The sequence below is a fragment of the Bombina bombina genome, chromosome 2, assembly GCF_027579735.1.
Source record: "Bombina bombina isolate aBomBom1 chromosome 2, aBomBom1.pri, whole genome shotgun sequence".
In the NCBI taxonomy this organism is placed as follows: domain Eukaryota; kingdom Metazoa; phylum Chordata; class Amphibia; order Anura; family Bombinatoridae; genus Bombina; species Bombina bombina.
In genome coordinates, this window is record NC_069500.1 from 703,559,738 (window position 1) to 703,574,981 (window position 15,244).

The following is a 15,244-nucleotide window of genomic DNA, read 5'->3' on the forward strand; positions in this document are numbered from 1 at the left end:
TATGTGTGAATTACACTTTTTTTATTATGTTTAAAAAAAAAAAGTGTTAAGTTAATTTTTTTTTTTTTAAAAATGTACCCAAGGAAGTATCCCCCTTAGCCCCCCCCACCCCCTGCCGCCTACTCCGCCACCATACCAAAAAGCTAAGGCTGCGATGATCCCATATCCATCCATATTGCGCAATGAAGGAGAGGCTGTGAGCCGTTCAGCTCCCCTCCATTGCGCAATATGGAAGTTTTACTGAATTTTTCTATGAGCCGCTAGAGACTGCGCCACCCAGTGGCGCTTAAGCCTCTTTGCGGCCCATACCGCTCCCAACAAGGCTTTTCTCTAAGTAGCCTCAGCCCTCAGGAGCCAATCAGCCGCCCGCTCTCTCCTCTCTCACATCTAGGAGCCACTGAGCAAGGTAGAGACGGAATGATACCAGTCGTCACATGTGTGAGGGAGCCGAGCCATAAGCTGTTACCACGAGTGAGTGATCAGTGAGCTCAGACTAGTCAGCGGCACGCTGGATAGTGGATAGCTGCTGCATGCGCTTGCAAAGTTGTGAAGTAAGTGACTCCCGGCCCGGGACCCAAGTATTACCTATAGAATAACAAATCTGTTTAGTTTTTATTTCTTGTATGTGCCATATATTAATTTCCCTTTTAGCACATATCTTGCAGTGACAGTTTGGTTTAGTACATAGTACATAGCATAGCAGATGTCTAGTTTCAATCAGCCATTTTATCTGACCAACCTGAAAATGTTAGACTTTAAAGCAGACATAAAAGGTTGATAGTATACTCCTGCTAGAGAGCAGCAGCTATTCTATTACAGCATCAACAAAACGAGGCTGCTTCAGTCTGTTATTTGTTTTTTATTTATTAATTAAACTGATATAGCTACCAACGTCAGCAGTGCCAATCACAGCAGTAACAAAGGGGCATATTGCTAAGTGCTGTGTCGGCTGTGCATAGAGCATACCTACAATCACCTGTCCATGTGGCACCAGTGTAGCATTAAAAGGCTTACAGTACCCCCCCAACTGTCCCGATTTTCGGGGGGCAGTCCCGATTTTAGGGGTCTGTCCCGGGTTGCTAGCCATCTGTCCCGATTTGCCCCAGGCATTAAATATTTTTTTTTTTTTTTTTTTTAAATTCTGTTGGGCCCATACTAAGAAGCAGCTGGCTTTGCTCTCACAGGGTTAGGTACCTGTTAAATTCCCTATGGAAAAGTAATGGTGTGTGGGTTAAGCAGGAGTAAGAAGGCTGTATACACTCTGACCACGGGTAATGGTGACCTCTCTAACCTACCTCTGGTAATGATGATATCTAACCCCTGGTGATAATACTAGCATGCATTCAGTTTTATAGAATGAGCAGTGCTAATACCAGGGTAACGAACAGTGGCAGCCGCAGACTTCCAGCTAATGTGCTTGCCAACCCCAGGACCCCATACAATGAATGTAGTGCGTGTGTCTATCTGTATCCATAACTGTGTGTGTGTATCTGTATGTATAAGTGTATGCTATGTAGTGTGTGTGTGTGTCTGCATGTATAAATGTAAGCTATGTAGTGTGTGTATGTGTATCTGCATGTATAAGTGTGTATCTGCATGTATAAGTGTATGCTATGTAGTGTGTGTGTGTCTGCATGTATAAGTGTATACTATGTAGTGTCTGTGTATCTGCATGTATAAGTGTATGCTGCATGTATAAGTGTATGCTATGTAATGTGTGTGTGTGTATCTGCCTGTATAAGTGTTTGCTATGTAGTGTGTGTGTATCTTCATGTGTAAGTGTATGCTATGTAGTGTGTGTATTTTCATGTGTAAGTGTATGCTATGCAGTGTGTGCATCTGCATGTATAAGTGTATGCTATGCAGTGTGTGTGTATCTGCATGTGTAAGTGTATGCTATGTAGTGTGTGTGTATCTGCATGTATAAGTGTATACTATGTAGTGTGTGTGTGTATCTGCATGTATAAGTGTATGCTATGTAGTGTGTGTGTATCTGCATGTGTAAGTGTATGCTATGTAGTGTGCTACTGTGCATTTTTGCTGACTTTAAAGGCCAGAATTTAGAATATTAATGGGGAATGCAGAGAGCAGTTTTAAAGAATTTATTATGAAATGTCCAATTAAGATAAAAAATATTTAGCAATGTCTTTGCAAAGGATAATTAAATACATAGCTCACATAGCCATACAAGTGGTTTGAGCTTGTGTTTGATTTGCTGCCTAAGTGTATTAAAATCTATTACTTTATTTAGAATTTTATTTACATTACTTTGGTCTTATGATTTTTTAAACCCCGCCCACCACATTTCAATTTTTTGGCCCGGGGGGGGGGGGGGTGTTTCCCTCTTTTGAATTTTGAAATGTTGGGAGGTATGCAAGTAGTATGCTGGGGATGTACATATTCAGCATACTGTTGACTTCTGTGTCCTTTTTAAAGAGTAGCTGTCTCTAGTATAATAAATAAGTAATTTGCAGAGGGTGTAAAATATTCTAAGCATTTTTTATGATTCTGTTTGATACATTCACAGTGTAGGATGTGGAACTGTGTGTTTTGTATACAACTGCATAATAAGTCACAACAGATACAGAATGATGCCCAAACTCCCAAATTAGTATACTATTTCCACTCTCTCCCTGCTGGACAGTAGCCCTAATAAAAAAAAGGATGTATTATTCTTCATTGAATTGTTTTCTTATGAATATGTTCTGTAGGCTCATATCAATGTTATCAGACAGACAAAATGAGATCTGTGTTGTTATTGGTGTTATTATGCTATCCATTTTGTTCTGAATGGTTTGTGGAAGGAGGGACGCATCTTATTTTGTTTATTGTTGTACCTGAATACCTAGACAGGCGAGGGGCAAGGGCAGGACAGGATGATTATAGTGATAGTACTGTGATACTCTCTAAAAATAAAAACGGCGGCCGCAGCTCCTCCTCCATCACCCATAATTAACTGAACTCCAATGCAATGCAATTAATTTCATTTTCAATTAAATTTCCCTAAGTCTTAGGGAAATTCAATTGAAAATGAAATTAATAGACTATGGTCACAGGTTGCTGGGGTGTATTGCACGCACACCTTCTTTCAGGGAAGCGCATATGCATTCTAAAAATGTGCGCAAAATAAACACACACATATATGTGTGAGTGTGTGTGTTTATTTTGTTAAATAAAACATATATATGCATAATGTGCTGAAGATACAAGTAAAGAAAATACATCCCAACAGTCTTCCTCTGTCCTCAATCAGTGCAGATTGAACTGCTGGCAGTGTGTGTGTGTATATATATGTGTGTGTATATATATATATCTGTGTGTACAGGGAGTGCAGAATTATTAGGCAAGTTGTATTTTTGAGGATTAATTTTATTATTGAACAACAACCATGTTCTCAATGAACCCAAAAAACTCATTAATATCAAAGCTGAATAGTTTTGGAAGTAGTTTTTAGTTTGTTTTTAGTTATAGCTATTTTAGGGGGATATCTGTGTGTGCAGGTGACTATTACTGTGCATAATTATTAGGCAACTTAACAAAAAACAAATATATACCGATTTCAATTATTTATTTTTACCAGTGAAACCAATATAACATCTCAACATTCACAAATATACATTTCTGACATTCAAAAACAAAACAAAAACAAAATATAGCCACCTTTCTTTGCAAGGACACTCAAAAGCCTGCCATCCATGGATTCTGTCAGTGTTTTGATCTGTTCACCATCAACATTGCGTGCAGCAGCAACCACAGCCTCCCAGACACTGTTCAGAGAGGTGTACTGTTTTCCCTCCTTGTAAATCTCACATTTGATGATGGACCACAGGTTCTCAATGGGGTTCAGATCAGGTGAACAAGGAGGCCATGTCATTAGATTTTCTTCTTTTATACCCTTTCTTGCCAGCCACGCTGTGGAGTACTTGGACGCGTGTGATGGAGCATTGTCCTGCATGAAAATCATGTTTTTCTTGAAGGATGCAGACTTCTTCCTGTACCACTGCTTGAAGAAGGTGTCTTCCAGAAACTGGCAGTAGGACTGGGAGTTGAGCTTGACTCCATCCTCAACCGAAAAGGCCCCACAAGCTCATCTTTGATGATACCAGCCCAAACCAGTACTCCACCTACACCTTGCTGGCGTCTGAGTCGGACTGGAGCTCTCTGCCCTTTACCAATCCAGCCACGGGCCCATTCATCTGGCCCATCAAGACTCACTCTCATTTCATCAGTCCATAAAACCTTAGAAAAATCAGTCTTGAGATATTTCTTGGCCCAGTCTTGACGTTTCAGCTTGTGTGTCTTGTTCAGTGGTGGTCGTCTTTCAGCCTTTCTTACCTTGGCCATGTCTCTGAGTATTGCACACCTTGTGCTTTTGGGCACTCCAGTGATGTTGCAGCTCTGAAATATGGCCAAACTGGTGGCAAGTGGCATCTTGGCAGCTGCACGCTTGACTTTTCTCAGTTCATGGGCAGTTATTTTGCGCCTTGGTTTTTCCACACGCTTCTTGCGACCCTGTTGCCTATTTTGAATGAAACGCTTGATTGTTCGATGATCACGCTTCAGAAGCTTTGCAATTTTAAGAGTGCTGCATCCCTCTGCAAGATATCTCACTATTTTTGATTTTTCTGAGCCTGTCAAGTCCTTCTTTTGCCCCATTTTGCCAAAGGAAAGGAAGTTGCCTAATAATTATGCACACCTGATATAGGGTGTTGATGTCATTAGACCACACTCCTTCTCATTACAGAGATGCACATCACCTAATATGCTTAATTGGTAGTAGGCTTTCGAGCCTATACAGCTTGGAGTAAGACAACATGCATAAAGAGGATGATGTGGTCAAAATACTAATTTGCCTAATAATTCTGCACTCCCTGTATATATATATATATATATATATATATATATATATATATGTGTATATATATATATGTGTGTATATATATATGTGTGCGGGCCGCACCTGGGTGACACCCTCCAGGGGGTGACACCAACAACAACAAAAAATACAATTTTTTTTTATTTTATTTATTGAAAATACAATGTTGAGATGCATAGATTATTTTATTAGAGGTGCTGGCATTTGTGAACATTAGTGGGACTGGGGAAGTTGTAGACACACAATTTTTTTGCCCCTTGAGCCAGTGCTGCAATTTCAACAAATAGTTTTCCCGGCTGCTTATGCTTGTTTGTACTTTGCTCCTCTCCTGCCCAATTTCACTATGAATGTTGTGGGCGTGCCGTGGGGCTTGCAAAGTTGCGCTGCTAGCCTAAACCTGCCTGCCTATCTGTGCTCACTGCTCAGTGACATGCGGCCCAGGGCTGTGCACTGACAGACTTGGAACAGAGTCTGAGAGCAGAATTTTCATAGTTTGCGCACCTAAACCATTTCTTTAGTGTTTTATTTTTAGAGTGCTCTGTTTATCTTTCATTTGATGCTCTGCTGAGCCAGGGAGCAGCTCTAGGCATGAGCTTTATAATTAATGCAGTGCAGTTTACATATTTTGTATGTGTGTGTCTGAGTTTTTGTGTGTGTGTGTCTCAGTGTTTTTGTGTGTGTGTGTGTCTCAGTGTTTTTGTGTGTGTGTTTTTGTGTGTGTCTGAGAGTGTTTCCGAGTGTTTGTGTGTGCATCTGAGTATGTTTTTAAGTGTGTCTGAGTGTTTGTATGTGTGTGTGTCTGTGTTTTTGTGTGTGTCTGCTTTCTGGGGAGGGGGGGGTGACACCATAACTTACTGCACTGGGTGAGACCAACCCTAGTGACGCCACTGTGTGTGTATATATATATATGTGTGTGTATATATATATGTGTGTGTGTATATATATATATATATATATATATATATATATACACATATATATGAGAGAGAGAGTGTGGCACATATGTTCATTATCTTGCAGCTGGACCAATGTATAAAAAAACATAATTTATGCTTACCTGATAAATTTATTTCTCTTGTAGTGTATCCAGTCCACGGATCATCCATTACTTATGGGATATATTCTCCTTCCCAACAGGAAGTTGCAAGAGTCCACCCACAGCAAAGCTGCTATATAGCTCCTCCCCTAACTGCCATTACCAGTCATTCGACCGAAAACATGCAGAGAAAGGAAAACCATAGGGTGCAGTGGTGACTGTAGTTTAATGGAAAAATTACCTGCCTTAAAGTGACAGGGCGGGCCGTGGACTGGATACACTACAAGAGAAATAAATTTATCAGGTAAGCATAAATTATGTTTTCTCTTGTTAAGTGTATCCAGTCCACGGATCATCCATTACTTGTGGGATACCAATACCAAAGCTAAAGTACACGGATGATGGGAGGGACAAGGCAGGTACTTAAACGGAAGTTACCACTGCCTGTAAAAAACCCTTTCTCCCAAAAATAGCCTCCGAAGAAGCAAGGTATCAAATTTGTTAAATTTGAAAAAGTATGAAACGAAGACCAAGACTCCGTCTTGTAATCTGTTCAACAGAAGCCACATTTAAAAAAGGCCCAAGTGAAAACCACAGCTCTAGTAGAATGAGCTGTAATCCCTTCAGGAGGCTGCTGTCCAGCAGTCTCATAAGCTAAATGAATTATGCTTTTTAACCAAAAAGACAGAGAGGTTGCTGAAGTCCTTTGACCTCTCCTCTGTCCAGAATAGACAACAAACAAGGTGAATGTTTGATGAAAATCTGTAGTAGCTTGTAAGTAAAACTTTAAAACACGAACCGCGTCCAAATTGTGTAATAGACGTTCCTTCTTTGAAGAAGGATTAGGATACAAGAATGGAACAACAATCTCTTGAGTGATATTCTTGTTAGATACCACCTTAGGTAAAAACCCAGGTTGGTACACAGGACTACCTTATCCGTACGGAGAACCAGATAAGGAGAATCACATTGCAACGCAGATAACTCGGAGGCTCTATGAGCCGAGGAAATAGCTACCAAAAAAGAACTTTCCAAGATAGAAGTTTGATATCTATGGAATGAAAAGGTTCAAATGGAACTCCTTGAAGAACCTTAAGAACCAGCTTTAAGCTCCATGGCGGAGCAACATTTTTAACCACAGGCTTGGTTCTAACCAAAGCCTGACCAAATGCCTGAACGTCTAGAATACCTGCCAGACGCTTGTGCAAAAGAATAGACAGAGTAGAAATCTGTCCTTTTAAAGAACTAGCTGACAACCCTTTTCTCAAAATCATCTTGGAGAAAAGATAATATCCTGGGAATCCAGACTTTACTCCATGAGTAACCCTTGGATTCATAACAATAAGATATTTACACCATATCTTATGTTAAATTTTCCTAGAGACAGGCTTTTATGCCTGTATTAAGGTATCAATTACTGACTCGGAGAAGCCATGCTTTGATAACATCAAGCGTTCTGTCTCCAGGCAGTCCATCTCAGATTAGTTATATTTAGATGGTTGAAAAGACCCTGAGGTAGAGGGTCCTGTCTCAGAAGCAGAGACCATGGTGGAAAGGATGACATGTCCACCAGATCTGCATACCAGGTCCTGCGTGGCCACGCAGGCGCTGTCAAAAGCACCAAAGCACTCTCCTGCTTGATCTTGTGCAAACCCCTCCGGAGGGAATTCCCACTCCCCCCGGATGAAAAGTCTGACGACTTAGAAAATCTGCCTCCCAGTTCTCAACACCTGGGATAGGGATAGCTTTTAGACAAGAGTGAGTCTCTGTCCAGTGAATTATTTTAAGACTTCTAACATTGCTAGGGAACTTCTGTTCCCCCTTGATGGTTGATGTAAGCCACAGTCGTGATATTGTCCGACTGAAATATGATGTACCTCAGAGTTGCTAACTGAGGCCAAGTCTGAAGAGCATGGAATATCGCTCCCAGTTCAAGAATATTCATTAGAAGGAGGGTCTCCTCCTGAGTCCACTATCCCTGAGCCTTCAGGGAGTTCCAGACTGTATCCCAACCTAAAAGGCTGGCATCTGTTGTAACAATTGTCCCATCTGACCTGCGGAAGGTCATACCCTTGGACAGATGGACCCGAGATAGTCACCAGAGAAGAGAATCTCTGGTTTCTTGGTCCGGATTTAACAGGAGAACAAATCTGTGTAATCCCCGTTCCTCTGGCTGAGCATGCATAGTTGCAGTGGTCTGAAATGTAGGCGTGCAAACGGTACTATGTCCCTTGCCGCTACCATTAAGCCGATTACATTCATGTACTGAGCCACCAAAGGGCGCGGATGGAATGAAGAACACGGCAGAAATTTAGAAACTTTGACAACCTGGACTCCGTCAGGTAAATTTTAATTTCTACAAAATCTATCAGAATCCCTAGGAGGGAAACCCTTGATATTGGGGATAGAGAACTCTTTCCTTGTTCACTTTCCACCCATGCGATCTCAGAAATGCCAGTAGTACGTCCGTATGAGACTTGGCAACTTGGATGTTTGACGCCTGTATCAGGATGTCGTCTAAATAAGGGGCCACTTCTATGCCCCGCGGCCTAAGGACCGCCAAAGTGACCCCAGAACCTCCATAAAGATTCTAGAGGCTGTAGTTAACCCAAAGGAAAGAGCTACAAACTGGTAATGCCTGTCTAGAAAGGCAAACCTGAAAAACCGATGGTGATCTTTATGCATCGTAATGTGAGGATAAGCATCCTTCAAATCCATTGTAGTCCTCTATTGACTCTCCTGGATCATAGTTAAGATGGTACGAATAGTTTCCATCTTATATGATAGAATTCTAAAGAATTTGTTTAAGATCTTTTAGATCCAAAATAGGTCTGAAGGTTTCCTTTCCTTGGGAACCACAAACCGATTTGAGGAAAACTGTGTCCCTGTTCCTCTATTGGAACTGAATGGGTCACGTACACAATGCAAGAATGTCTCTTTCTTTATCTGGTTTGCAGATAAATGTGAAAGGCAAAAACTCCCCTTTTTTGGGGGGGAAAGCTTTGAAATCCAGAAGATATCTCGGGGGTATAATTTCCAATGCCCAGGGATCCTGGGCATCTCTTGCCCACGCCTGGGCGAAGAATGAAGTCTGCCCCCTATAGGATCCGTTACCAGATAGGGGTCCGTTCCTCATGCTGTTTTAGAGGCAGCAGCAGGCTCCTTGACCTGCTTATCTTTGTTCCAGGTCCGGTTGTCTCCAGACCGCCTTGGACTGAGCAAAAGTTCCCTCTTATTTTGCCTTAGAGGAAGTTGATGCCACACCTGCCTTGAATTTTCGAAAGGCACGAAAATTAGGCCTTTTTTGTCCCTTGATTTGGACCTGTCCTGAGGAAGGGCATGATCTTTTCCTCCAGTGATATAAGTAATAATCTCCTTCAAACTAGGCCTGAATAGGGTCTGCCCCTTGAAGGGAAGTTAAGTAGCTTATTTATTAAAGTCACGACAGCTGACCATGATATAAGCCATAGCGCTCTGCGTGCCAGTATAGTAAAAAACAGAATTCTTAGCCGTTAGTCTAGTCAAAGGAACAAAGGCATCAGAAAACAAAGGAATTGGCTAGCTTAAGTGCTCTAAGCTTGTCAAATATATTCATCCAATGGAGCCTGTAAAGCCTCATCAAGAGACTCAAACCAGAACGCTGCAGCAGCAGTGACAGGAGCAATGCGTGCAAGGGGCTGCAGGATAAAACCTTGTTGAATAAACATTTTTTATCCATTGGATCTAAAAAAGCACAACAGTCCTCGCCAGAGGTAGTGGTACGCTTAGCTAGAGTAGAAACTCTTCTCTCCACCTTAGGAACTGTCTGCCATAAGTCCCGTGTGGTGGCAACTATTAGAAAACATTCTTCTAAAAAATAGGAGGGGAAGAGAACGGCACACCTGGTCTATCCCATTCCTTATGAAAAATTTTAGTAAACCTCTTTAGGTATTGGAAAAACATAAGTACACACCGGCACTGCATATTATTTATCCAGTCTACACAATTTCTCTGGCACTGCGATTGTACACATTCATTCAGAGCAGCTAAAGCCTCCCTGAGCAACAAGTGGAGGTTCTCAAGCATAAATTTTAAATGTAGAAATATCAGAATCAGGTTAAATCATCTTCCCTGAGTCACAAATATCACCCACAGACTAAGCATATTGTGAGGTAGTATCAGACATGGTTCTTAAAGCGTCTGTATGCTCTGTATCTACCCCCAGAGCTGTTTTGCTTTCCTTTAATTTCAGGTAGTCTGACTAATACTGCTGCCAGTGTATTATACACAACCTTTGCCATGTCTTGTAAAATAAACGCTATGGGCGCCATTGATATACTTGGCGCCATTTGAGCGTGAGTCCCTGGAGCGGGAGTCAAAGGGTCTGACACATGGGGAGAGTTAGTCGGCATAACTTCCCCCTCGACAGAATCCTCTGGTAAAATAAACGCTATGGGTGCCCTTGATGTACTTGGCGCCATTTGAGCGTGAGTCCCTAAAGCGGGAGTCAAAGGGTCTGACACGTGGGGAGAGTTAGTCGGCATAACTTCCCCCTCGACAGAATCCTCTGGTGATAATGTTTTTAAATACAAAAAATGATCTTTATTGTTTAACATGAAATCAGTACATCTGGTACACATTCTAAAATGGGGTTCCACCATGGCTTTAAACATAATAAACACAGAGCCTCCTCTATGTTAGACATGTTAGAACTAATAAAGAGACTAGTAAGCTTGGAAAACACTTTAAATCAAGTTAACAAGCAAATATAACAAACGTTACTGTGCCTTTAAGAGAAACAAATTTTGTCAAAATTTGAAAAACAGTGAAAAAAGGCAGTAAATCAAACGAAATTTTTACAGTACATGTAATAAGTTAACAGAGCATTGCACCCACTTGCAAATGGATGATTAACCCCTTAATGCAAAAAACAGATAAAAAAAAAAAAAAAAAAACGACATTTTTTTTAAACAGACACAACAAAACTGCCACAGCTGAGCTGTGGATTACCTTCCCTATAACTGTTTCTATGCAAAATTTAAGCCAGCCATGTGGAAAAATTAGGCCCCAATAAGTTTTATCACCAAACATATGTTAAAAAACGATTAAACATGCCAGCAAACGTTTTAAAACACATTCTTATAAGAGTATGTATGTCTATTAATAAGCCTGATCCAGTCGCTATCACTGCATTTAAGGCTTTACTTACATTACTTCGGTATCAGCAGTATTTTCTTAGTCAATTCCATTCCTTAGAAAAATATATTACTGCACATACCTTAGCATATATCTCTATCAATCAGCCTGGTACCAGTCGCTTTCACTGCATTTAAAGACTGTACTTACATTACTTCGGTATCAGCAGTATTTTCTTAGTCAATTCCATTCCTTAGAAAAATATTTTACTGCACATACCTTATTTGCAGGAAAACCTGCACGCCATTCCCCCTCTGAAGTACCTTACTCCTCAGAATGTGTGAGAACAGCAACTGGATCTTAGTTACGTCTGCTAAGATCATAGAAAAAACGCAGGCAGATTCTTCTTCCAAATACTGCCTGAGATAAACAGCACACTCCGGTGCCATTTAAAAATAACAAACTTTTGATTGAAGAAATAAACTAAGTATAAAAAACCACAGACTCTCACGACCTCCTATCTATGTTGAGACTTGCAAGAGAATGACTGGTAATGGCAGTTAGGGGAGGAGCTATATAGCAGCTTTGCTGTGGGTGGACTCTTGCAACTTCCTGTTGGGAAGGAGAATATATCCCATAAGTAATGGATGATCCGTGGACTGGATACACTTAACAAGAGAAATATATTACCCACCTGGTTTATATCTGCTAATAAATGCTTGTAAAAAAAAGTAAAACATGCTTTTAATCATGAGCACTTCTGTGAGAAAGTATAAGCATTTTGAAGGAGTTATACTTTTTTAACAGTATTTATTACTACAGAAATATGCCAGCCTGCTACTTTCTTCATACACACTTATAGTAATAATATTATCTATAAGATTTAGTTATAAGAGAACCATGTGGAATTAGCTCAGCATTTCAGTGTTGTGTTTTTTTGTTTTGTTTTTTTGTTTTGTTTTTTTATTATAGTATGTTTGTTATACTGAGAAGAGCAAATGCCAAACTTTTTGCCATCATAACACCTTCGCCCTGCTGTATATAGTAGCAGCATAAAATGAGGTGACAGCTGAACACAAATTATCATTTTAGAAAATCTATGCAAGGTGAATATCGCACAGTATGGAAAAGCAGCCTCTGCCAATTCCTGTTATCATATGATAAAGTATACTGTGGCAGATATTAACTCTGCTGATTCTTGAATGTTTGTTCTTCTGAATAACATTTAAATTCCCCTGGGAGAAGACAACTGTTCAATTTATAGAGCTGAGTATGTGTGAACTCAGTATATAGTGCATGGGGTGTAGCAAGGAACTGACATACAGCTGTATAGATACTTGTGCTAAGAGGTTTTCTTAAGGTTGGAAAACAAATATTAAGTTGATCTTTTTAATTTCTTGATATTTCATTGCTAGGTCCTCATGTCAGCAGTGGGGTTAAACTACTGGCCTGGTGAAATCTGTTCTTTATAGCCTATTGTATAGCAGACATCATTAAAGTGATACAGATCTAGTGTTATTATACTAAGATGTGCTGTTTTATCTGCAAGCAGAATGTATATAAGCACATAGACAGATGATAAATTCTTTGGAACACCACTGACTCCCACTTATTTCTGTTTGCCCTTTACCTCATGTGTGACATTTTTCAGATAGAGCTACACAAAAACATTCCTTCCTTCTTTTTATGAATAATAAAACAACTTTACAATATATTTCAATATTTATTTTGCCCCCATTATCATGTGATTAAGCACTGAAAGTTGAGCAATAAGGCAATGGTGAATGCAGTTTTACTACCGGAGAATAGCTGCGTAAAACGGATGTCTATTTGTTTGAAAACATTAAAGGAGCATTAAACACAACATTTTTCTTTTATGTTTCAGATAGAACATACAATATTAAACAACTTTACATTTTTTCTTTTGGTATCCTTTGAAAAGCATATCTATGGTGGCTGGGCATATATGTCTCTTGTCATTGGCTCATTTAATGTGTCCAGTTAGCACCTAGAAGTGCATTACTGCATATTTTTCAACAAAGGATACCAAGAGAATAAAGTAAATTTAATATTAGCAGTAAATTGGACCTGCAACCTGACAATTTTTTCGTTAATTTAAGCTACCTCTGTTGAATTCATCTACATGTTTCTCGGGCATCTCATAGCAAGTGCCTCACCAGCCTCTGACCTCACCACACGTCACTGGTGACCTACAGGTGTGGGTCATCAATTTGTGCTATGTATTCCTGCTTTTATTTGTTTCCCTCATTTACTGTCTTAGTCTTAGTAAAACCTCTAATGTCACTGTAAAAAAATGGCAAACATACAATTTATAGAAGAAGCCAGATTTAAAAAACAAACACAGTTTAATACAATGATGGCAAATCTAAAGAACTGGTATGCCACAGAAAATGGTGCCAAAAAATACCTGAACTGAAATTAAAAAAAAATTATACGGCAAACTGAAATGAATTGGAGTGGTAACAACTAACTTTTAAAGGAACAGCTTACTCCAGAATTGTTATTGTTTAAAAAGATAGATAATTCCTTTATTACCCATTCCCCATTTTTGCCTAACCAATACAGATATATTAAATTTTCAGTTGAAGGTGTGTTACGGCTCACATATAGTTACACTGTATGTTATAAGCACTACAAGATAAAAAAATATTCTATCACATATGTAAAAATTAAGTTATAGCTTTTTGAAATTACCCAAAACGATAGTTAGGTAAGTCCTATCTGGCTGCCCATCTAGCCGATCCTGCAGTGGGAGTGTAATCTAGGCTCATAGTCCGTCCTATGGGAAGAGCTAATAACGCCCCTAGTAACTCCCATTAATGCTCGTTCACAGTCTATTTTCAGGCAAGCGATTCTCGCCGTGAATTAAAACTGTGCATGCGCAATACCTGCACTAGAGCGTAATTACTATAGCGAGTCAGTGTTTTAATTTAACAATCCCTGTCAATCAAGTAACGCGCGCCCTTGACACTCAAGGAGCTACGCAATCGATTCATAGGGGATAGGTAAGGCTGATGCAGCATTAAAAAAAAAAATCATTTACATTACCGGCATTGGGTGGCCTGAGTTCAGAACATGGAAGTAAGTTTAGAGAAGTTTTCTTTTTTTTTTTTTTTAAAGTTTTTATTATGTCATCAACAAAATACATATATTACAAAACAATCTGTACAACCCATGTCAGACATCGATTCCTGTCTGTCCATGGTTAATTGGTTCCGGATTTTTACATGGAACAGCAAAAGACACAAAAAAAAACACCAGGAAAAGAACAACAAAAAATGCAGCAATAAAACATGCTCAAATATACAAACAGTAACAAAATCAAACTTTCAAGTATTCGACCAGCTTATTATAGGCGTCGATTAACCAAGTTAGCCTCTTGCTTGAGAGGTTCTTTAACTATATCCTATCGGCCAATAGTGGCTTGTGTTCTTCTCAAGTAGGGTCAGGATAGCTCTCACCTACCCGGGTCTGATAGGAATTTAATTATTCACCCCACCTGATAAGGGCATCAAGCTTTCTAATTAGCCTCTAACTTTCGGGGCACTTTATTGGTATCCTATCGGCTGCGAGTAGCTTGTATTCATTTCAGATCTCATCCGGGTAGCTCTCACCTACTCAGGACTACTTAAGGAGTAATCTCTAACTTAATGTTACCCTAACTAGTGGTTCGTAGGGTGAGCGTTGAAGGGGGGGGGGGAAAGAAAAGGACCACAAGAAGGGGGGGGGAGGGGGAGATTCTCCCTCTCTCTCCCACTCCCTCCCCTCCCATGATTCCCATCTAGAGCTAATCAGCTTTAAACCATGAGCTAGGGAGAGACCCCTGTTCTATCTGTTGTTGCACCCAGCTAGATGATTTAAAGGGCCTTGTAAGTTGGTATTGGGCTTGTCTCGGAAGAGAATAGATGTAATACTTCCATTTATTGAAAAACCTAGCAATTTGTTTGGGGCTAGGGTTTCTTAGATTAACCTGGTCCACGACGCTCTGATATTGGATGGCATTGAGAAATTCCACCAGTTTAGGGGCTTTCACACCCTTCCAGTTCTTTAATATTAGATTCCTCCCAACCAATATTAATAGGTTTATAAATCTAACATCAGGGAGTTCTGGGGAGTATTTACAAAGAAAAAATATCTGGTGCATTTCCAATTTGAATCTTGTGCCCAAGATCCTGCTACTCCAGAAGGAGATTTTC